The sequence below is a fragment of the Drosophila elegans genome, unplaced genomic scaffold, assembly GCF_018152505.1.
Source record: "Drosophila elegans isolate 14027-0461.03 unplaced genomic scaffold, ASM1815250v1 contig_408, whole genome shotgun sequence".
Classification (NCBI taxonomy): domain Eukaryota; kingdom Metazoa; phylum Arthropoda; class Insecta; order Diptera; family Drosophilidae; genus Drosophila; species Drosophila elegans.
Window position 1 is genome coordinate 134,760 of NW_024545795.1, and position 24,050 is coordinate 158,809.

General features: G+C 41.5%; 2 non-coding genes and 1 pseudogene across 2 annotated transcripts; all 3 read right to left on the bottom strand.

Annotated features, from left to right (window-relative positions):
* Window positions 1-7,565: 7,565 nt before the first annotated feature.
* On the bottom strand, window positions 7,566-7,744 carry LOC121467452. Its single transcript, XR_005977510.1, has one exon. It is a non-coding gene; the product is annotated as a 5.8S ribosomal RNA (ribosomal RNA).
* Window positions 7,745-8,482: 738 nt separating this feature from the next.
* Window positions 8,483-10,477, bottom strand: LOC121467456. Its single transcript, XR_005977514.1, has one exon. It is a non-coding gene; the product is annotated as a small subunit ribosomal RNA (ribosomal RNA).
* Window positions 10,478-14,251: 3,774 nt separating this feature from the next.
* LOC121467469 lies at window positions 14,252-23,701 on the bottom strand (annotated as a pseudogene).
* Window positions 23,702-24,050: the final 349 nt, after the last annotated feature.

The following is a 24,050-nucleotide window of genomic DNA, read 5'->3' on the forward strand; positions in this document are numbered from 1 at the left end:
TCATGTAGCACGGCAGCGTGTCCGGCAGCGACTACACTCGTGGCGCTCGATTTCGGCACTTCGGTCGCATGGGCGGCCGTCGTTACCGAAACGACGCGGGCTTCCCTAGCTCGTGACAAGGCAGCAGACGCCAAGCTGGCCTCAGCCAGAATGGCGGCGCTCCTCGCGGCAATCCCAGCTGCAACATCCTTAGCAGTCTTTGCGGCGGTTGACGCGGCAGGCTTCGTGGCAGGCTTCGCGGCAGCAATCTCAGCAGCCTCCATGGCTGCAAGCGGCATCCCTTGCCCCTCCAATGAGGAGAGCGTCTCCTCAAGCATCGGCTCCGGGCAGCCAGTTGCTCCATGCACAGCAGCAACTTTAGCCTGCGAGGCATCACGCGGCGTACCCTTGCCGCGCTTGCCTTTACGGCGACCTCTGCCTGCATCCCTCGTTGCGCTGCTTGATCGGCTAGACGCCGACATCTCGCTTTCTGAAGCGCTCATGCTGGCGACCCCTTTCGGGATAGCCGACGCCATCTGGCGGAGCTATTTAACGCTTTCGGTTTTTGTATATACTACTCACCAAAGTCGTTACACACTCCCGTCAACGAGGTGGCAACTCCGCAGTTAGCCGGGACACACACCCGCTAAACAGCTGTTTAACAGCTGATTTGGCACAGCACTGCTCTCTCTCAGAGAGCGACGCGCTCACTTTTTCCAAAACGCACGTGGCGCAATGGAAAATTTCCAGCAGAAAACTGCGATTTTCCGCGCAAATACAGAACGCACAAACGCGAAAAACGCACCGTATTCTTACTTTTGAAAGCACTTGAGAACTGAATAGTTTTTGGAATTAAATTCCGCGTATTTAAGCCGATATCAAAAAACACGCAGGAGCGCACGAAAAACACGTCCGCTCACCGAAACTTTCCAAGACCGACTGTGAGTAGATAGGGACAGTAGGAATCTCGTTAATCCATTCATGCGCGTCACTAATTAGATGACGAGGCATTTGGCTATTTTTTTTTTTTTTTTTTTTGACGCGAGGATGGGAAATCTTCATAGATACGAGTTCGATTGTTTCCGACACATATCGCTAACTCGCATGCACGATTCGTTGCAGATCTCAGAACCAAAAGAGAGAATTAGCTCTGCAACGCCTACGTACTAAAAACCACCTCATACCACGAAGGCTGTGTTTATACCTTTTTGTTTCCAGAATTTTTAATGCCAAGGTAGCAGGCAATGATATGAACCAGACATATCAGCTACGTCCACCACGTATGTATCCGCTGAGGCACATAAACTGTGTGAAGCAGTTATGACTTCCTCGTATCACTCGGATACTTATCATATGTGATTCGTGCCTGGAGAGGAGGTCCGTCGCTATCAATCGTTTTACCGATTGACCACTCCAGATTCCCCTCCAGTTTAGAGTTGCCGAGTGAAACTCTATTTCACAAATCGCTCCGAATCGTCGCCGCAATTCCGTTCGTATGTCCGGTCTGTCATATCTCTTGATTTTGCGTTGGTGCGCTTCATCAATCGATTGTCCGTCTGTCACAACCTGAGCGTCAATCACATGAATGCGATTATCTCGGATTACTACCAGGTCTGGTTTATTCAAGCCGGATTCGCAATGCAGACTTGGTTCAACAATGACCACGCAGCCTCTTCTCTCAAGTCCCACCTTGATTGAATTTACTACGCAGTTGTGTCTAGCTACCCGCCTCCCATGCGTTCGGTAGCATTTCTGCATGATGTGGTTTGTTGTTTCGGAAGCATCACATCCTGCACGACACTGTCGATCCAATTCGTGCCTTCCCCTCGTAGTACGAGACTTTGAAGGTAGGGCATTTATCCGTATTCGAATTCCGTTCAAATATTCCTTTCCTGTTAGCAAACGCGTGGGTTGACTTACCCATCCGTGTTGCGGGGCATAATGCTCTGCTTCACGGAGACCGCTACCATCAACAGACATGTACAATCTATTTGCGAAGTACTTTTCTATTGCTGGACGCGATAGCAATTCTGTATGTTCCGCTAGTAATCTAACCCGGGCCCTCCGCTTTTCGTCTTCGATGAAAGAGCTAGCTATCTCGGATTGTTCGAGATGAGGCCATTTTATACTGCTCAATCTTCTTAAACGAAGCATCGGTGCCATCCATCTTATTGATGGAATCCCGAGTCCTCCACATACATGGGGGGCGTGAATGAATGCTACCGGCACATCCAGTGGAAGACTTAGCCATCTTCTCACATAGAATCGTACAAGTTTGTCAAACTTCCTTAAAACGCCTATCGTCACACTCCCAAGGGTCAACTTGTGATAGAGCTGTGGGATAAGGATCGTTCTAAGTGCAAATAACTTCTGTTGTGGTTTTAGGGGAGCTCGTGTCAATCTCATCAGCTTTGGACCTAGGTCCTCGGCTGGATTGTATCGAACTCTCCCATTTGCATTAAATATGATACCTAAATACTTCCACTCGTCTGTACGCTTCAATGCTGGACACTCGTTCAAACCAATACGAAATACGTGTCGATCTACGACCGTACATTTCTGTTTTGGTTGACCCTTAATGCTGATAGTAAAACACTTATCAGCATTAAGGTTGAGTCCAACAGAGGCCAAAAAGCCTACTGTATGATCCAACAATGTTTGAAGCCCCATTCGAGTTTCCGCAAATAGGACCAAATCGTCTGCAAACGCGGCCGCGTTTGTCATAGTGTTTCCAAGTTTGGCACCAATCTCGTTGGGGAGGGATCTAAGTAACCGATCAATGATCAGATTAAATAGTATAGGAGACAGAGGGTCACCCTGCTTAACACCTCTAGCAGGGACGAATTCCTCTGACATCCATCCTTCTCCGTTGAGAGTGGTGCCGCCGCCCTCGTACGTCTTCTGTACGTAGTCGACAAAGTCTTTTGGTAGGCCATAGGCAGTCATGGTGTTGGTGACTGCAGCATGAGACACCGCGTCAAATGCTTTGCTTACATCTAATGTGGCGATGTAGCATGATTTATATTTTCTATGGCTGTTCCTCAAGATTAAGTCAACTATCGTCGCATTGTCGGCACACCCATCGGTTGGAAGGAACCCCCGCTGTCGCGGGTCCCAATTGATTGATGAAGTCAATCGGGTTGCCAAAATGGCATTTAGTTGCCTAACCAACACTGAGGGTACCGTAATGGGACGAAAGTCTTGCGGACGATTTGCCGTCGCCGTCTTCGGAATGAAGATGGTTCTGGCCGGTCGGATGAAGTCGGGTAATTTTCCGCACCATAGAATTAGGTTCAATATGCGTAGCATAATGCAAGATGGCACCTCCTTGACAGATTTCGGAGATATTCCATCAGGCCCCGGAGCTGAAGAAAGTGACACTTTATTGGCCCTTAGGTCGCGCACTGTAACTGCGGACCATACCCTCTCATGCAAGTGACCGTCTTGGATCACTTCATCCGCGCATGAGCATGGGCTAGGCCGTGTCATAACTTCTCTCCAATAGGGTTCCATATATTCTCGGTTTGGCATTACAGACTCGTCAGTTCCATTAAGCAGGGACTTGATGCATCTTCCTTTATGTTTATCCCAGTTACGCTGTGTTTGAGCGAACTGCTGCCTTCTGGTTTCTCTCCTATTTCGAGGCCTCCGAGGAGGTCTCGACAGAATGTGACGTTCATTCTGAATCGGAAAAATATCCTGGAGATAACCGGATAAACTTTGGAGAGTGGTTTCCTTTCCCTCGAATTGCGCCACATCGATAATGTGTTGTAATTGTTGGGCTCTCCATTTGGAATTACATCCTACAATTTGGCGATAGCCTTGTAGTGTCCGCATAATTTCCCTGTTCGACTGTTCGAGATGGGTGAGGTGGTCCGTGGTTGATGTTGATACTGGGTGGTCTTGCTCGCTATTACTAGGGCGGCGCTGTATGGTTAGTTCGGCAACTTCTGGGGTGAGAGCAGATTGCCCTCTTATCTGCTCGATTTTCTCCTTATAATCACCCCTCTGTCTTAGCTTTTTAATGGCTTCGACGCTGCGGTGTGTGAAAGATTCCGCTAGTTGCTTATTTATGTGTTTCGTCAAACCATTTGCTGCAAGCTCAACCTCCTTTCTCGCCATCATCCACTTCTCTTCCTCACTCCATCTTAGTTTTATATCAACACGCCGACGTTCTTCATCAAGTTCGTCTTTGTGCTGATATGATTTATGCACGCCCAGTCCTCTAAGATTCTTAAAGGACCGGCCACATATTCCGCAGAGCACACCGTGTGATGGTGTAGCTGCTACGTTTGGTTCATGTTGGTCCTCCAGGTAACCAACCATGGAGGGTCGGGTCGTCAACAGATCATTCATTATCCGAGGCTCATTATTTTCATTTGTACCAACATTTATTTGCTACCAAAGGGCTGGTAACCCTTTGGAGCGTTTCGTCGCTCAAATTGGCTGCCAATTAGTAAACTAATTGACATTTCCAGTAGACACCACGAGGAGGTTTTGAGTCGGCTTGATTTAAGATTGCATGACTTACGAATTTCGGAATTACACCCCTTCTGCACAATCTTAAACCCATGTCCACCAAGAGAGTCATAGTTACTCCCGCCGTTGACCCGCGCTTACTTGAATTTCTTCACTTTGACATTCAGAGCACTGGGCAGAAATCACATTGTGTCAACACCCGCTAGGGCCATCACAATGCTTTGTTTTAATTAGACAGTCGGATTCCCCAAGTCCGTGCCAGTTCTGAATTGATTGTTAATTGATAATCGTTATAATTAATAAGAACTAATTGGTTTGACCCAATTAGTATTCTTAAAAATTTTAGCAAGAAAGTTCCACAATTGGCTACGTAACTAAACTATCCGGGGAACAAGTAACTTCCATAAATGAAAGAAACTCTATTTACCCAGAACGAGCACATAAACCATGTTATTGTTTCCCAATCAAGCCCGACTATCTCAATCTTCAGAGCCAATCCTTATCCCGAAGTTACGGATCTAATTTGCCGACTTCCCTTACCTACATTATTCTATCGACTAGAGACTCTTCACCTTGGAGACCAGCTGCGGATATTGGTACGGCCTGTTGAGAAGTTTGCGTGTCCCCACCATAAATTTTCAAGGTCCGAGGAGAAAATATCGACACAACAGTATATGTCATGCTCTTCTAGCCCATCTACCATATCTCTCTGCGAAAGACTTCCATGGTAGTACGGCTATAAAACAGAAAAGAAAACTCTTCCGATATCTCTCGACGGCTTCTTTATGGTCGTTCCTGTTGCCAGGATGAGCACGAGGCCCATATTTAATAACAAACGGATACTCAACAGGTTACGGAATTGGAACCGTATTCCCTTTCGTTCAAAATTATTCAAGTATATTATTTTTGCCTTTTATTATTATTTGTGTTTCTTAATAGTTTGCTTTTTGTTTTACTTGAAAATTTTCGGCTTTCGCCTTGAACTTAGGACCGACTAACTCGTGATCAACCACTGTTCACACGAAACCCTTCTCCACTTCAGTCCTCCAAGGTCTCATTCGATTATTTGCTACTACCACCAAGATCTGTACCAATGGCAGCTCCATGCAGGCTTACGCCAAACACTTCTACGCATACCATTGTACCTTCCTACTCACTAAAGTTTCAAAATTTATATTACAAGTAATATAAATCATCTACTTTAGCGGTAATGTATAGGTATACAACTTAAGCGCCATCCATTTTAAGGGCTAGTTGCTTCGGCAGGTGAGTTGTTACACACTCCTTAGCGGATTTCGACTTCCATGATCACCGTCCTGCTGTTTTAAGCAACCAACGCCTTTCATGGTATCTGCATGAGTTGTTAATTTGGGCACCGTAACATTACGTTTGGTTCATCCCACAGCGCCAGTTCTGCTTACCAAAAGTGGCCCACTGGGCACATTATATCATAACCTTAAACTTCATATCAAGAAAGTTAAGGTTCTTACCCATTTAAAGTTTGAGAATAGGTTAAGATCGTTTCGACCCTAAGGCCTCTAATCATTCGCTTTACCAGATAAGATTATTTTATATAACATTAAAATGCACCAGCTATCCTGAGGGAAACTTCGGAAGGAACCAGCTACTAGATGGTTCGATTGGTCTTTCGCCCCTATACTCAATTCTGACAATCGATTTGCACGTCAGAACTGTTTCGGTCTTCCATCAGGGTTTCCCCTGACTTCAACCTGATCAAGTATAGTTCACCATCTTTCGGGTCACAGCATATATGCTCAAGGTACGTTCCAGTTAGAGGCATAAATAATATAAATATCATTATACATAACTATATAGAACGCCCCGGGATTGTGTTAATTAGCTATAAATAGTTAAAAAACTAATCCCATTATTAGTCAAGTTAATTACGCTATTAGGTTTATATCCCAATAACTTGCACATATGTTAGACTCCTTGGTCCGTGTTTCAAGACGGGTCCCGAAGGTATCCTGAATCTTTCGCATTGTTAATCATACAAGTGCTTATAATAAACACAAAAATCAATGATAATTATGCCATTATATAATTCCGAAAAATTAACGCACTGTATTCATATAAATCTATCAACACTTTATCAAATTAATGACATTTAATCTGTGTTAAAACGCAAGCATTTTAATTGGATTAAACTATAAGCCATATTTTATGATAAATTTTGTATGTTAATAGATTACAATGTCCTTATATGGAAAAAATGCACACTATTATCATAATATTGTTTAAATATTACAATTTTAATGATGAATTTTCCATAATGGATATTCAGGTTCATCGGGCTTAACCTCTAAGCAGTTTCACGTACTGTTTAACTCTCTATTCAGAGTTCTTTTCAACTTTCCCTCACGGTACTTGTTTACTATCGGTCTCATGGTTATATTTAGTTTTAGATGGAGTTTACCACCCACTTAGTGCTGCACTATCAAGCAACACGACTCTTTGGAAACATCATCTAGTAATCATTAACGTTATACGGGCCTGGCACCCTCTATGGGTAAATGGCCTCATTTAAGAAGGACTTAAATCGTTAATTTCTCATACTAGAATATTGACGCTCCATACACTGCATCTCACATTTGCCATATAGACAAAGTGACTTAGTGCTGAACTGATTTCTTTTCGCTCGCCGCTACTAAGAAAATCCTTGTTAGTTTCTTTTCCCTCCCCTAATTAATATGCTTAAATTCAGGGGGTAGTCCCATATGAGTTGAGGTTGTATATAACTTTTTATTAATTAATTCTTTAAATATAATGAGAAAACATTTTATAAATTCGATAATTATAAAGAACCAACGAAGAGCAATAACATTTCCAATAGCTTTCGAATTTCTAATCATTAATAAGAGACAATTCTAGATGAAAAATATTTCAACATTTTTTATGCTAGACATTTCTCAGTATCATTTGATTGAAAACGAAAATATTTTTCTTCGTTTATCACATCCATTGTGAGTTAATGTTTTTCATATATTTTTTAATATTATGAATAATAAATAATTATCCAATAATATACCATGTGCTTATAAATTTTATTTAAAAATTTTATAAACAACTTAATTAGCATAGTCTTACAACCCTCAACCATATGTAGTCCAAGCAGCACTATAAAATTAATTAAAGTACATAACAGCATGGACTGCGATATGCGTTCAAAATGTCGATGTTCATGTGTCCTGCAGTTCACACGATGACGCACAGTTTGCTGCGTTCTTCATCGACCCATGAGCCGAGTGATCCACCGCTTAGAGTTTTATAATATTTGTTTTTTTAATTTCGTCAATTGTGTTTTTATTGAAAGAAATTAAAAATACACCATTTTACTGGCATATATCAATTCCTTCAATAAATGTATTTTTATACCTAAAATAAATGTTGCGAAATGTCTTAGTTTCATATAAACAATATAATACCAATTTTCATTTTTCATTTTATTTCTATTTAAGTTTGATATATATTGCATTTTATATAAAACATTAACCTGATTATTAACCGGGTACAACATTATATATTTTAGGTTGTTGCATTAACCAATGTATGCCCATAACTTAGATGAACAATACATATGCGCAACGCGTGTATATTATGGTCCATATACACACAAAGTAATTATATTATATTCTATTATATATTATATATTTAACATATCGTATATATATCTTCTATCTATCTGTATCTCTAATCGATTGGCCAGGTCGATTTTTATTTTATGGACATCAGAGCCTCCGCCCACGACTCGTAATTGATATCTCATAATAATTACTCGGCATTGGACACCATTTGCTCGAGCTATTTAAGTCCATAGGACTATACTTTTTCTTTCATTAAAACGCTTTAAATTAGATAAGATATTTTGATATATTTTTTGACATATTTATATATATATATATATATAGATTATATAATATAATATATTTTTTGGCAAATTTATTTTTTTTTTGTATTATTAAATAATACAAAATTTTGTGTTAACGGTAAAGATATTATACAATAATGATCCTTCCGCAGGTTCACCTACGGAAACCTTGTTACGACTTTTACTTCCTCTAAATAATCAAGTTCGGTCAACTTTTGCGAAACAACCGTAACACGCAAGGCGTCACAGTGATCACGTCCGGAGACCTCACTAAATAATTCAATCGGTAGTAGCGACGGGCGGTGTGTACAAAGGGCAGGGACGTAATCAATGCGAGTTAATGACTCACACTTACTGGGAATTCCAAGTTCATGTGAACAGTTTCAGTTCACAATCCCAAGCATGAAAGTGGTTCAGCGGTTTACCCGGACCTCTCGGTCTAGGAAATACACGTTGATACTTTCATTGTAGCGCGCGTGCAGCCCAGGACATCTAAGGGCATCACAGACCTGTTATTGCTCAATCTCATTATTGCTAGACGCAATTTGTCCATTTAAGAAGCTAGTGTCCTTATAATGGGACAAACCAACAGGTACGGCTCCACTTATATAAACACATTCAAACACAATAAACATTTTACTGCCACCATGAATGAAGGCTATATAAGCTTCAACACCATAATCCTGAAGATATCTATTTAATATATTTGAGTCTCGTTCGTTATCGGAATTAACCAGACAAATCACTCCACGAACTAAGAACGGCCATGCACCACCACCCATAGATTCGAGAAAGAGCTATCAATCTGTCTTACACACTTATGTTCGGACCTGGTAAGTTTTCCCGTGTTGAGTCAAATTAAGCCGCAGGCTCCACTCCTGGTGGTGCCCTTCCGTCAATTCCTTTAAGTTTCAGCTTTGCAACCATACTTCCCCCGGAGCCCAAAAGCTTTGGTTTCCCGGGAAGCGACTGAGAGAGCCATAAAAGTAGCTACACCCAATTGCTAGCTGGCATCGTTTATGGTTAGAACTAGGGCGGTATCTGATCGCCTTCGAACCTCTAACTTTCGTTCTTGATTAATGAAAACATCTTTGGCAAATGCTTTCGCTTAAGTTAGTCTTACGACGGTCCAAGAATTTCACCTCTCGCGTCGTAATACTAATGCCCCCAAACTGCTTCTATTAATCATTACCTCTTGATCTGAAAACCAATGAAAGCAGAACAGAGGTCTTATTTCATTATCCCATGCACAGAATATTCAGGCATTTGAAGCCTGCTTTAAGCACTCTAATTTGTTCAAAGTAATTGTACCGGCCCACAATAACACTCGTTTAAGAGCACTAATGCAGGTTTTTAAATAGGAGGAACATATGAAAAAATACAAGTATTTAAACATATATAAGAACTCCACCGGTAATACGCTTACATACATAAAGGTATAGTACTAACCACAATTGTAAGTTGTACTACCCGTATGAAGCACAAGTTCAACTACGAACGTTTTAACCGCAACAACTTTAATATACGCTATTGGAGCTGGAATTACCGCGGCTGCTGGCACCAGACTTGCCCTCCAATTGGTCCTTGTTAAAGGATTTAAAGTGTACTCATTCCAATTACAGGGCCTCGGATATGAGTCCTGTATTGTTATTTTTCGTCACTACCTCCCCGAGCTGGGAGTGGGTAATTTACGCGCCTGCTGCCTTCCTTAGATGTGGTAGCCGTTTCTCAGGCTCCCTCTCCGGAATCGAACCCTGATTCCCCGTTACCCGTTGCAACCATGGTAGTCCTAGATACTACCATCAAAAGTTGATAGGGCAGACATTTGAAAGATCTGTCGTCGGTACAAGACCATACGATCTGCATGTTATCTAGAGTTCAACCAGTATAACGATCTTGCGATCGCTTGGTTTTAGCCTAATAAAAGCACATGTCCCATAAGGTTCATGTTTTAATTGCATGTATTAGCTCTAGAATTACCACAGTTATCCAAGTAACTGTTAACGATCTAAGGAACCATAACTGATATAATGAGCCTTTTGCGGTTTCACTTTTAATTCGTGTGTACTTAGACATGCATGGCTTAATCTTTGAGACAAGCATATAACTACTGGCAGGATCAACCAGAATAATGTTTTTAATTCATATTACTTTCATATTTTTTAAAATAGAAATTAGTAATACAAAATTTATTATAGAGTATTTTTCTTTAAATTGCATTTAGGAGGGAGGAAAATAATCTTGATACGAATATGGCTATCTTTGTTTAGCTTCATAATCGTTTTAAAATTCTTTATATTTGTTACACGCCACGTTTGCCCACAGTAACTAGAATTTTTTCATATATAATTCTATAATATAATTCATATTTACATATTTCATTTTAAAATATCATTTTATTTCGCCATACATATATATTTCACACATGTACCAATTATTTTTGATTAACCAATATAAATATTGAGTTAAATCATTTGTATTTTTATGATAAATTTAAAATCTATCATTTCCATATAACTCTCTGGTAATATATCACATAAAACCGAGCGCATATGAAACATTTATAATATATATATAATATATATAACAACAGCACTAATAATAACATTAGCCTGAATTAGATTAACGATAAAGGTCGGAAAACAATTGTTGCCATATAATAATATATACAACCTTGGCTTTCGTTTTCAACATTATTATCTAAAAAGTGATGACACTTAATATTAACCGTATCAAGCCAAGTCTCGTATTCGCAAGAATCAAGATACAAAACATACGGAAAATATTTAATTTTGCTATTAAATTGACAAAATTATATGGATATCATAAATTTTGTTCAACTATAGATGGACAACCACTGACCATCCTATATGTGTTTTTCGACACGTTGTCTTGAAATCGGGTATTTTCAATTCTATTTGCCACCCAACATATGGGATATCTCAACTAATATTGATCAATATCGATATGTTTCACATTTTCCATACATTTCATATATATTATATCAATAATATTGATTTATTACAACATTTTCATATATATGAATGTTATTTATTATAGGTATTCACAATATAATATTAATTATATATGTTCTGAGAAATACCCATATATTTGGTTGCCAGCCAACAGGCACTACCCTATATATGTTTTTGGACACGCCGTCTTTAAACTGCATGTTTACAGTACTAAAAGTCTCCCTTCATATGAATTTCCTCCATATACTTGAGGAAATTGAAGGAATATTTTATATTTTCCATACATTTCATATATAATATATCAATAATATTGATATATTACAACATTTTCATATATATGAATGTTATTTATTATAGGTATTCACAATATAATATTAATTTTATATGTTCTGAGAAATACCCATATATTTGGTTGCCAGCCAACAGGCACTACCCTATATATGTTTTTGGACACGCCGTCTTTAAACTGCATGTTTACAGTACTAAAAGTCTCCCTTCATATGAATTTCCTCCATATACTTGAGGAAATTGAAGGAATATTTTATATTTTCCATACATTTCATATATAATATATCAATAATATTGATATATTACAACATTTTCATATATATGAATGTTATTTATTATAGGTATTCACAATATAATATTAATTTTATATGTTCTGAGAAATACCCATATATTTGGTTGCCAGCCAACAGGCACTACCCTATATATGTTTTTGGACACGCCGTCTTTAAACTGCATGTTTACAGTACTAAAAGTCTGCCTTCATATGAATTTCCTCCATATACTTGAGGAAATTGAAGGAATATTTTATATTTTCCATACATTTCATTTATAATATATCAATAATATTGATATATCACAACATTTTCATATATATGAATGTTATTTATTATAGGTATTCACAATATAATATTAATTTTATATGTTCTGAGAAATACCCATATATTTGGTTGCCAGCCAACAGGCACTACCCTATATATGTTTTTGGACACGCCGTCTTTAAACTGCATGTTTACAGTACTAAAGTCTCCTTCATTTGAATTTCCTCCATATATTTGAGGAAATTGAAGGAATATTTTATATTTTCCATACATTTCATATATAATATATCAATAATATTGATAATCACAACATTTTCATATATATGAATGTTATTTATTATAGGTATTCACAATATAATATTAATTTTATATGTTCTGAGAAATACCCATATATTTGGTTGCCAGCCAACAGGCACTACCCTATATATGTTTTTGGACACCCCGTCTTTAAACTGCGTGTTTACAGTACTAAAAGTCTGCCTTCATATGAATTTCCTCCATATGCTTGAGGAAATTGAAGGAATATTTTATATTTTCCATACATTCCATATATAATATATCAATAATATTGATATATGATAACATTTTCATATATATGAATGTTATTTATTATAGGAATTCACAAAATCATATTAATATTATATGTTCTGAGAAATACCCATATATTTTGTTGCTTTACTATAAGCAATCCATTGTATGGATATTCTCAATTTACCCAAATGAATATAGATATATTTTTTTAATATTAAATATATTAAATTTCATTTCATTTCATTTCATTTCATTCCATTCCATTCCATTTCATTTCATTTCATTTCATATTCATTTCATTTATTAATTCGAAACTTTTAGTAAATCTTGTTACTTTGACAATTTTTTATCAGCGTCACTAAGTAGATGACGATTCCATTTGGCAACCATAAGGGACTTGTAGTTTTTAGACTCAAATTTTTCATATGGAACATTTTTTTTTGTATATTTGTATATATTTATAATATAAATATTTAGACTCTTTTAATTTGAGATTTGTTTATATGCGTCACTAAGTAAGATGACGATTCATTTGGCTACCAAAAATGACTTGTATTAATAATTCTTTCTTCTTATTTAATATGCATAGATATCATTTCATTTGCCTTTAATAAGAGACATTAGTTTTGCTATCAAGCAAGACTTATTATATTTTGACAATTTATATCTGCGTCACTAAATAGATGACGATTCATTTGGCTACTGTATGTGACTTATAGTCCTAAGATATATAATATCTAAGCTCTTACCTGGAACTTCAGCACTCGGCATTTGTTTTCACATTCGCGTCACTATTAAGATGACGATGCATTTGGCTACCATAAGTGACTTGTAGTTTTTAGGCTCGTATTTTTCATATTAAAAGTCTTTTTAATATGTATGCAATTTTTCGTTTTAGTTTTTTTTCAAATTGTATATATATATTTAAAATAAATATATATACCGTTTAATTTGCCGCCTTTAATAAAGGGACTTGTAGTAAGACTCTTTTAATTTGACATTTTATTATATGCGTCACTAAGTAAATGACGATTCATTTGGCTACCAAAAAAGACTTGTAGTAAGACTCTTTTAATTTGACATTTTATTATATGCGTCACTAAGTAGATGACGATTCATTTGGCTACCAAAAAAGACTTGTGTAGTTTTTAGATTCATATTTTTCATATTAAAATATGTTTATTTATATATGGCTTTATAATTCTTTCTTCTTTAATATGCATAGATATCATTTCATTTGCCTTTAATAAGAGACATAAGTTTTGCTATCAAGCAAGACTTATTATATTTTGACAATTTATATCTGCGTCACTAAATAGATGACGATAGAACATTAGGCTACTGTATGTGACTTATACTCTTAAGATATATAATATCACACATTCGCGTCACTATTAAGATGACGATGCATTTGGCTACCTGTTTAATTAGGTTATATCTAATCCATATCATATTTAACCTCCTCCTCCTAATAAAATATATAAATAATATATAACAACAAAAACTATCAAACATATATGATGATAATTTAAATTGATTATGTTATATATTATATATATATATATTTATTATCGAATCATCAAGCAAAGGATAAGCTTCAGTGGATCGCAGTATGGCAGCTGCTCAACCACTTACAACACCTTGCCTGTTACAAAAGTCGTTTACAATTGATTCTAGGCTTTGTCATTGTATTAAATAATGTTTTTATATGTAACTAGCGCGGCATCAGGTGATCGAAGATCCTCCCAATTTACTATGTTACAAATTACATTGGCATCACATCCATTGTCGTTCATAAAATAAATTATAAACTTTAAATGGTTTAGAAAGCCATACAATGCAAATTGCCCCTTATTTATCATTGCAGTCCAGCACGGATACGACCTTAGAGGCGTTCAGGCATAATCCAACGGACGTAGCGTCATACCACTGTTCGCTCGAACAAGTATTGTGCCATTGGTCCGTACCTGCGGTTCCTCTCGTACTACGCAGGAATGCTGTCGCAACAACGTTTTGTCATTAGTAGGGTAAAACTAACCTGTCTCACGACGGTCTAAACCCAGCTCACGTTCCCTTGCATGGGTGAACAATCCAACGCTTGGTGAATTTTGCTTCACAATGATAGGAAGAGCCGACATCAAAGGATCAAAAAGCGACGTCGCTATGAACGCTTGGCCGCCACAAGCCAGTTATCCCTATGGTAACTTTTCTGACACCTCTTGTTAAAAACTCTTTAAACCAAAAGGATCGATAGGCCGAGCTTTTGCTGTCCCTGTGTGTACTGAACACCGAGATCAAGTCAGCATTTGCCCTTTTGCTCTATGTGTGGTTTCTGTCCGCACTGAGCTGGCCTTGGGACACCTCCGTTATTATTTGAGAGATGTACCGCCCCAGTCAAACTCCCTACCTGGCAATGTCCTTGAATTGGATCATACCTGAGTAATTGGAGTTATACCAAATTTTCAAATCAAAAATACATAAATGCACTCCTTTTATTAAAGAATTTGTTTGCGATTATATAACAAACTCGTGATACTTTGATCAAGAAGCTTGCATCAAAACCCAATACCATAAGATATAATAAATATATCCGTATAATGGCTAGGAAATGATACACGTTCCATTTAATCAAGTAAGTAAGGAAACAATAAGAGTAGTGGTATTTCATTGGCGATACCAAACCGAGGTCTAATATCTCCCACTTATTCTACACCTCTTATGTCTCCTTACACTGCCAGATTAGAGTCAAGCTCAAAAGGGTCTTCTTTCCCCGCTAATTATTCCAAGCCCGTTCCCTTGGCTGTGGTTTCGCTAGATAGTAGATAGGGACAGGTGTAAATCAGATCTCTCCGACACTTATTTTACGTGGCGTGTTCCACACTGAAGGGATTACAACCACGGCACTCTAATATACCCACAAGTTGATATATCATGCACCCACAAGTGAGTACATAACACACCCACAAGTGAGTATATAGTGCATGTGTCTAGATTAAGCGCCAGACCAACGCCCCGGACTAGAAGCTATAGCTATGTACATAGCAACCACCCCGGTGTCAATTCGAGTGTTTACTTGTCGGGCAAACACTCCCCCTTGCTGAGGGGCGAGATCATCTAAAATCTCTACTGCTCTATGGGTCACAGCACCCGAGTTGTATAACGCAACTCCACGTCGAACCCGAGAGTTCTACCCGCGATATGGGTGTCAACCACAGCCACCACGATACTCCCACAAGGGGGCCGACCTCAATGGGCAGCCTTGGAAACTGCCCAACCCGTGGTACCGAAATTAAGGGCTCGGTAGGCCCTCCCCTTTGGCTCCGACAAGCCCGGATAGGGTGCCCCAGTGCCATATTAGTCGCCTCCTACGACAAGCAATGGCGAGCTGTGGCAGAATTCTTCGCCGCTAACCACACAGCAAGGAAGTTGGGCTAAATGCCCCTCCTGCGGTCGAACACCTCTTCAGCGAACTCCGTCAATCGCTGCATCCTCTCCTCGTCCTCCAGAATTCCTTCGAATATCCAGTTTTCGCCAACGCGCCGCACACCAAGTCCATCGAGGTCGCGCAAGTCTGCATATAACGGACAAGCACATAAAATGTGCTCCCAGTCCTCATTTGGATCGCCACATGAGCATGCGGCAGTATCGCTGAGGGCTCTCCTGTGCAGAAATGCATTGAACGATCCGTGCCCTGTGAGCAAGAATCCCGTACGCATCGGGAACCCAAAATTTGGATTCCGATAGATGAGCCTGACATCTGGTACGAATTTGTTGGTCACCCGTCCTGGTGCATCAACATCGTCCCATCTGTCCTGCCAGTCCAGCAGTAGGCAATCGTCTATCCGCACCATTCGTTGCTCCCAGCTTAGACCTGTGAGGTCTTCGCCGTAGGTCCAGTCGTACTCCTCCAGCGGGTATCCACGTTTGAGTTTGTATTTGACTGCTATTTTCATAGCAGCCAAATCAAACGGGGGAGCTCCAGCAAGCACCTGCAGTGCCAGGGTTGACACTGTTCGGCATACCGGAAGGCATCCAAGTAGGATCAGCCTTTGGCAGGCATTTAGACGCATTTTTGCGACTACTTGCCTTGCCGTGGCGTACCACACCGAGGCACCAAATAGCGCGCATGGCGCCATGAGTCCGGCATATATGGTCCGCCTGGCTCGAGGACTGAATCCCCAGTCAGCTCGAAGCACACGCGCCAATGCTCCAACGACTCCAGTCATTCGCTCCTTCAGCAGTACGATGTGCTTGAGAAAACTCATGCGCTCGCTGACTGTGATGCCAAGGTACCGGCAGCTGCTAACGTATGGTAGATTTGCTCCTGCAAATCTTACCGACGGACTCCGGTTAAGGGAACCTTTTAACAGCATTATGACCGTCTTGCTGGTGGAAACGGCAACGCCAATTTCCACTCCCCACGTTTCTACGATGGACATCAGTTGCGCTCCTTTTTCCTCTAGATTTCTTCGACTGTTTCCTTCGACGAGTAGCAACAGATCATCCGCGTACGCACTCAAAGTGCAGTACGGCTCAAGGCGCTGTAGCAGTACATCCATCAGAATGTCCCATATGAATGGGCCACTGATTGACCCCTGCGGGCAACCTCTAGTTACAGGGACATTGACTGTCCCATAACTGCTTTTGATCGTTGCGCCCCGGCCGGAGAAAAAGCTCTGCCACAAGCTCATTTCTCGGCATCCCAGGGTATCTAGGCTGGCGCAGTGCAGCGCTCCATTCGACGTTGTCAAATGCTCCTTTGAAGTCCACGAAGATCCCGAGCACGTATACTGCCGGGGAGGCACGGACGCTGCTCATAACGTGTCTCCAAGCATCCTCCACACATCGTCCTTGGCGAAAACCAAACTGCCATCTGCATCCTTCCGGAAGAACTTCTTTCACACGATTAACCATGATGGCCTCGAGCACCTTTCCAAAAACTGGAAGCAAGCAGATCCCCCGATAGGAAGATGGCTCACATTTATCCTTGTTGGGTCCCTTGAGCAGTGCCACTACACGTGGACACTTCCACTCACTGGGAAAGTACCCCAACCGAATACAGCGGGAAAACAACGCCGTTAGGTGCTCAGGAATGGCGCGCCAGACTGCCTTGCAGATTGTGCCGTTGATGCCATCCATGCCGGGAGAGCGTCTGCTCTTCAGCTTGGCGACACAAGCAGCAATCTCGGCCACTTCAAGGGTCGGTGGGACATCCTGCGGTAAGGCAATCGGTGCATCAGACTCCGCAACTGGGAAAAAGTTACGAAGGAGCACTCGCGCACAGTCACCCCAATCAGTGACCAGCTCGCCATTTACACGCAGGCACCCAATCTCCGTCCGTTTTCGACCTCGGCAAATCTTGTAGACACGCCCCCAGGGATCGTGCGAATTCTCTCCAACAAAGCGTCTCCAGTGGTCCTCCTTAGTGTTCAGGATGAGCTTTTTGTAATCGGCTGAGGCAAGCCTCAACTCGATCACAAGCCGCTCAATCTCGTCCACGTCTCCACGACGGCGAGCATCCTGTACACGGCGTCGGAGTCTCCTGACTCTGCGGCGCCCTGCGCTAAGGTCAGCGGTCCACCAGCCCACTCTTCTCCTCGGTTGTCCAGGTGTCCTTCGGCCCAGGGCAAGATCGCACACATCGTGGACAATCTGCCGCAAGGTCGAAACCTGGTCGTCCAACGGCGATTCAAAAAGTTCTTCCGGAATTTCGGCTGCTCTCCTCACTATCTCCTGTTCGAACAATCGCCAACGTGCATTGGAGAAGTTCCAGGACGGCACAGGAGGTACACCCTCGATCGCGTTAGTGGTGGTCAAGGTGGCCTCAACATAAATAATGTTGTGGTCACTTGGCCCCCACTCGTCCACTCTCCATTCATATGTGGCCCACATATTCGCTGCATTGTTGGCAATTGTCACGTCAATATCGCTGTGGAATCCTCTCATGTTATTGAACGTGTATACCTCGCTAGGCTGGTTAAGGGCGATGGCTCCCTTCTCCAGTATCCACTCACACAACAGCTCACCCCGAGAGTAGTTAGCGTGTCTCTCAGCAAAGTGAGAGAGTTTGCTAAACCACATGGGGGATGCTGCATTCGCATCCAGTCCAAGGATTGCGGGAGTTCTGCTGGCCTGCAGCAGAAACGCATCCATATACCTGAGGTACGGCTCTAGCGGAAAACCGAACCGGCAGTATGCGGAGCAAAGGAAGATTGAGCCAAAACTCCCTTGCAGCCTCACGCATACGCCAAACTCCGTGGTGAGGGGCTCCACTGGCATGCAGATGGCATCGTGATGGTCCACAGCAATGGCTGCATCTCCACTCGGATTCGAAAAGACCCTTTGCCCTGCGGGCAGCCTTCCCAAAAACTCGGCTCCGAGGTACGGCTCCTGTAGCAGTGCGAACAGGCAATTTGACTGTCGCATTCTGACTAGAGCGTCGGACATCGCAACTTCGCCACGACCACAGTTTGCTTGGATGAAGCTAAACATTAATGTCTAGCATTCACCCTCGCCAGCACCGCCGCATACACAGGACAACCCGGCGAGAGCATATGATGCCCCGACGGGTAGCCCTTGAAGCGGCAATTCCGGCAGTCCGTCGGATTGGTGCAGCCTCGCGCACTGTGGCCGGCCTGTCCGCACTGGCGGCACACATTCTCCTTGTATCGGCACTGCGCGACTTTGTGGTCAAAGCCAACGCATCTGTGGCACGCGTAAGTACGCACCAGCGCTCGGCAGTTATAGGCAAACCAGCCGATATACGCCTTGCCTCCGTCCAGGATCTCCAAAGCAATGGCATTCACCTCAAGCGTCACATTTACTGTGGCGCCATCAGCTGCAGTCCACGGCTTCTCCAGGTGCACCGCCTTTTCAAACGCAGCCAAGTCCATCACTTCTGCGAAGTTGTTCTTATACAGCTCCTTCATAAAGTCAGCCGGCGTCGTGGCCGTGTCCACGTTGCTCACCACCACTTTGGGTCGCTGCGCAGGGTTCTGTTGCACCTCCAGGCCAACTTCGCCGAACCTCTTGCTTGCGACAACCTTTTTTATTTCTCCTGACGAGGGGGTGCGGATTATGGCACCGCCACGCGCAAGCCCTCTCACCTCGTGCAGGCGAACACCAAGCGTAGGGGCAATCTCCTTGCGCACCTTCTCTGCAACCTGGTTGCCCGTGACGCTTGGGTCCTTGCTGACTACAACAGCAGACCAAGTCTCACGAGGCTTCCTCGGCGCAGGAACCGGAGCAGCATGCGGCACCGGAAGGCTCGGATACGCAGCTGCATATCCGGTGGGCGGCAATGAGACCACAGCTGGCGCGACAACGGGCGTAGGAGGAGCAAGCGATTGCCGCTTACTCATCTCCTCGAGGACGGCGTTACGCATTGCCAGCGAAAGCACCATCTCCTCGTACCTATTCAGGCTACGCATCATCGCGCTAGCCTGCGAAGTGTTCAACTTCAGCGACACCACATTGGTCACAAACTCATCCCTTATTTGGGAGAGCTCACTCGCGACCGTTGACGAATCGTCAATACGATGTTTGACCATCGACTTAGCGGCAGTGGGCACAGCAGGAACAACGAATCCGGTGGCTTGAGCAGCACGAGGGGGGGCAACAACATCTTCCACAGCCGCAGCACTGTTTGCAACTCTGGCGAGAGTGGCGGCGATGGCGGCTTCCATGGACGTAGACGGTCCCTCAAGCGAGGAAAGCGCCTCATCAAAATCCGGCTCCGGTAAGCCCATACTACCGTGAATGGCAGCCACCTTGGCCTGCGAAACGGACCCCGGCGGCGCCTTGGTCCGCTTGCCTTTAGGGCGACTTCTACCTCTAGCAGCACTGCTTGCCCGACTGCTTGCACTCTTGTCGCTGTCCGACATCTCCATATTGGCGCCCTCTGGAGGGGGCACCGACGCCATCTATCGCCCTTTTCTCGGACTCAATAAGCTTGTACACTTACCAAGATCCGATACTCGATCCAGCAGACGAGGTGGCAACTCCGAAATTAGTCGGGACACACACCCGCTAAACAGCTGTTCGACAGCTGGCTGTGCACAGCTCTGTTCTCTCTCAGAGAGCGACGCGCTCTCTTTTCCCAAAACGCACGTGGCGCAAGTGGAAAATTACCAGACGAAAAGCTCGATTTTCCGCGAAAATACGCAATGCACAATCGCGAAAAACACACCAAGCACTTTCCAGGTGAAACCCTTTCAGGACATTCACTTTTTAGGAATTTATTCCGTCTACTTCTCTCGAAATCGAAAAATCAACCGGAGCGCACGAAAAACACGTCTGATAGGGACAGTAGGAATCTCGTTAATCCATTCATGCGCGTCACTAATTAGATGACGAGGCATTTGGCTACCTTAAGAGAGTCATAGTTACTCCCGCCGTTGACCCGCGCTTACTTGAATTTCTTCACTTTGACATTCAGAGCACTGGGCAGAAATCACATTGTGTCAACACCCGCTAGGGCCATCACAATGCTTTGTTTTAATTAGACAGTCGGATTCCCCAAGTCCGTGCCAGTTCTGAATTGATTGTTAATTGATAATCGTTATAATTAATAAGAACTAATTGGTTTGACCCAATTAGTATTCTTAAAAATTTTAGCAAGAAAGTTCCACAATTGGCTACGTAACTAAACTATCCGGGGAACAAGTAACTTCCATAAATGAAAGAAACTCTATTTACCCAGAACGAGCACATAAACCATGTTATTGTTTCCCAATCAAGCCCGACTATCTCAATCTTCAGAGCCAATCCTTATCCCGAAGTTACGGATCTAATTTGCCGACTTCCCTTACCTACATTATTCTATCGACTAGAGACTCTTCACCTTGGAGACCAGCTGCGGATATTGGTACGGCCTGTTGAGAAGTTTGCGTGTCCCCACCATAAATTTTCAAGGTCCGAGGAGAAAATATCGACACAACAGTATATGTCATGCTCTTCTAGCCCATCTACCATATCTCTCTGCGAAAGACTTCCATGGTAGTACGGCTATAAAACAGAAAAGAAAACTCTTCCGATATCTCTCGACGGCTTCTTTATGGTCGTTCCTGTTGCCAGGATGAGCACGAGGCCCATATTTAATAACAAACGGATACTCAACAGGTTACGGAATTGGAACCGTATTCCCTTTCGTTCAAAATTATTCAAGTATATTATTTTTGCCTTTTATTATTATTTGTGTTTCTTAATAGTTTGCTTTTTGTTTTACTTGAAAATTTTCGGCTTTCGCCTTGAACTTAGGACCGACTAACTCGTGATCAACCACTGTTCACACGAAACCCTTCTCCACTTCAGTCCTCCAAGGTCTCATTCGATTATTTGCTACTACCACCAAGATCTGTACCAATGGCAGCTCCATGCAGGCTTACGCCAAACACTTCTACGCATACCATTGTACCTTCCTACTCACTAAAGTTTCAAAATTTATATTACAAGTAATATAAATCATCTACTTTAGCGGTAATGTATAGGTATACAACTTAAGCGCCATCCATTTTAAGGGCTAGTTGCTTCGGCAGGTGAGTTGTTACACACTCCTTAGCGGATTTCGACTTCCATGATCACCGTCCTGCTGTTTTAAGCAACCAACGCCTTTCATGGTATCTGCATGAGTTGTTAATTTGGGCACCGTAACATTACGTTTGGTTCATCCCACAGCGCCAGTTCTGCTTACCAAAAGTGGCCCACTGGGCACATTATATCATAACCTTAAACTTCATATCAAGAAAGTTAAGGTTCTTACCCATTTAAAGTTTGAGAATAGGTTAAGATCGTTTCGACCCTAAGGCCTCTAATCATTCGCTTTACCAGATAAGATTATTTTATATAACATTAAAATGCACCAGCTATCCTGAGGGAAACTTCGGAAGGAACCAGCTACTAGATGGTTCGATTGGTCTTTCGCCCCTATACTCAATTCTGACAATCGATTTGCACGTCAGAACTGTTTCGGTCTTCCATCAGGGTTTCCCCTGACTTCAACCTGATCAAGTATAGTTCACCATCTTTCGGGTCACAGCATATATGCTCAAGGTACGTTCCAGTTAGAGGCATAAATAATATAAATATCATTATACATAACTATATAGAACGCCCCGGGATTGTGTTAATTAGCTATAAATAGTTAAAAAACTAATCCCATTATTAGTCAAGTTAATTACGCTATTAGGTTTATATCCCAATAACTTGCACATATGTTAGACTCCTTGGTCCGTGTTTCAAGACGGGTCCCGAAGGTATCCTGAATCTTTCGCATTGTTAATCATACAAGTGCTTATAATAAACACAAAAATCAATGATAATTATGCCATTATATAATTCCGAAAAATTAACGCACTGTATTCATATAAATCTATCAACACTTTATCAAATTAATGACATTTAATCTGTGTTAAAACGCAAGCATTTTAATTGGATTAAACTATAAGCCATATTTTATGATAAATTTTGTATGTTAATAGATTACAATGTCCTTATATGGAAAAAATGCACACTATTATCATAATATTGTTTAAATATTACAATTTTAATGATGAATTTTCCATAATGGATATTCAGGTTCATCGGGCTTAACCTCTAAGCAGTTTCACGTACTGTTTAACTCTCTATTCAGAGTTCTTTTCAACTTTCCCTCACGGTACTTGTTTACTATCGGTCTCATGGTTATATTTAGTTTTAGATGGAGTTTACCACCCACTTAGTGCTGCACTATCAAGCAACACGACTCTTTGGAAACATCATCTAGTAATCATTAACGTTATACGGGCCTGGCACCCTCTATGGGTAAATGGCCTCATTTAAGAAGGACTTAAATCGTTAATTTCTCATACTAGAATATTGACGCTCCATACACTGCATCTCACATTTGCCATATAGACAAAGTGACTTAGTGCTGAACTGATTTCTTTTCGCTCGCCGCTACTAAGAAAATCCTTGTTAGTTTCTTTTCCTCCCCTAATTAATATGCTTAAATTCAGGGGGTAGTCCCATATGAGTTGAGGTTGTATATAACTTTTTATTAATTAATTCTTTAAATATAATGAGAAAACATTTTATAAATTCGATAATTATAAAGAACCAACGAAGAGCAATAACATTTCCAATAGCTTTCGAATTTCTAATCATTAATAAGAGACAATTCTAGATGAAAAATATTTCAACATTTTTTATGCTAGACATTTCTCAGTATCATTTGATTGAAAACGAAAATATTTTTCTTCGTTTATCACATCCATTGTGAGTTAATGTTTTTCATATATTTTTTAATATTATGAATAATAAATAATTATCCAATAATATACCATGTGCTTATAAATTTTATTTAAAAATTTTATAAACAACTTAATTAGCATA